Below are 2,187 nucleotides of genomic sequence, written 5' to 3'. Positions count from 1 at the left end.
GGGCTCCAAAATCACTGCAGATGGTGACTACAGCCATGAAATTAAAAGATGCTTACTCCTTGGAAGGAAAGTTATGACCAATCTAGATAGCATATTCAAAAGCAGAGACATTACTTTGACAATAAAGGTTCGTCTACTCAAGGCTATGGTTTTTCCAGTGGTCATGTATGGATATGAGAGTTGGACTGTGAAGAAGGCTGAGCGTCGAGGAATTGATGCTTTTGAACTGTGGTGTTGGAGAAGACTCTTGAGAGTCCCTTGGACTGCAAGGATATCCAACCAGTCCATGCTGAAGGAGATCAACCCTGGGATTTCTTTGGAAGGAATGATGCTAAAGCTGAAACTCCAGTACTTTGGCCACCTCATGCGAAGAGTTGACTCATTGGAAAAGACTCTGATGCTGGGAGGGATTGGGGGCAAGAGGAGAAGGGGTGACAGAGGATGAGATGGCTGGATGGCATCACTGACTCAATGGGCGTGAGTCTGAGTGAACTCCAGGAGTTGGTTATGGACAGGGAGGCCTGGCGTGCTGCGATTCATGGGGTCGCAAAGAGTCAGACACGACTGAGCGACTGATCTGATCTGATCTGATTGGGACTGTTGTTCCCCTAAAGTTCTATAATCCTAAGAAATAATTCCAAATAAACTTTAGATAATGAATATTTTATTTTTCTACTTTATACTGAAGAGGAGAAAGGAAAAGATTAACCTTTATGGACAGCTATCTGATACCTAGTGTTGGATACTTCACAACCATTATTTACTTTATTTTAAAGAGGTTTCTACTGAAATCAAAATTATGATCATTTCCAATATCTCCATATCACTTATTATAGCAAACATTCAAATTAGAAACCCATTTTCATTTTTATTATAAATTTTGCCCCCCAAAATGTATATTTTGTTCACCAACATAGTACCCTTTACGTCTTTTGTATCACTAGAAAACATCAGAATATTTGAAGATTTTGATAAACATATCAAATTACAAGCAACCCATTGCACCAAAAATAAAGGCTGAATTTTCTTGCTGTAGAGGGGGAAGAAACTGACTTTTTCCTCCTTCTATTATGTTTTTGAAGTAATAAAAGCCTATTAATACAAAATGACACATTTCAGCGTGAAAAATGCAGGCTGTGCAAAGTGTGAGGTTCTCACTGTACTAACAACAGACCCACATTACACAGATGGAGTTCCTTTCCTTATTCGCCTCATAAACGTTAAGAGCAGCACACACAGCTTTTTCACTGTAGATGAACACTTGGTAAAACTATCAAGCAGACCTTTCACTAGTGTGTTTCCCTAGGCCTACTGTAACTAAGTTTGTAGCCTCGATGTAACAAGAGTAAAAGATTTGTCATTGAATACATATATCCCCATAACTGTAGCACATCTCAGCGGTTGTTCTCAGCACATGGTTAGTTGTTAGTTTTTGTTTCTTTTTTTTTTTCTTTTTTGTTTTAATTTCAGGAAAAACTAATGAGTTTCCAGAAGCAGTGTGAGTGCTTTGGGGCCGAATGTGATTTAAAACCAGCAGTAAAAGAAAAAGAAGGCAGGGAAGGTAGCTGGTTAATTGACCTTTATTGTGCCTTCTGGTTCATTTAGAAATGGAAATTAAATTAACATGATAATTCAGTCCTACTGTGTTAAGGCTGCTATAAACCCATTAAATTTTATGGCCATTGATTTAGCATTTTTTTCTATTAACTGGGTTTAATTTTCAAAATTGTCATGCAGGTTCTGAAAAGTGCTTCATCCACTCCGGTTCCTCCAAGTTACTAATGTGTAGCTTTTCCTCTAATAGTACTCACTTAATTATTCAAGCGCAGAGGGCCCAACTGCCCTCAAATGCCTGAATTAATTTAGAAATGAGTGCCATTGAAAGTCTTCTTAAGAAGCAAGGAACGTTCAGAGATAGTAAAAGTCAGTGAAATGTCCTAAAGCATATATCTAGCTTTTTAAAAACTGTACCTTAAAACTAATCCAGGTAAATAAAGGGCCAGAAGAAGGTTTTGTGTTGGTGTTTTTCAGCTTCTTGATAACATGAAAATCTTTTAAAATGCAACAATTCCTTATAGTTCATTTAGGCATTCAAACATCTTTTTAGCTACTAATTTAGAATCATGACCAGTCAAAATTTCTATTTTTGAACTTCTAAATGATACCAATTTTTACTTAAAGTTAAAA

Source organism: Bison bison, unplaced genomic scaffold (genome assembly GCF_000754665.1).
Source record: "Bison bison bison isolate TAMUID 2011002044 unplaced genomic scaffold, Bison_UMD1.0 scf7180017863702, whole genome shotgun sequence".
NCBI classification, from domain to species: Eukaryota; Metazoa; Chordata; class Mammalia; order Artiodactyla; family Bovidae; genus Bison; species Bison bison.
Note: the sequence above shows the minus strand (reverse complement) of the source record.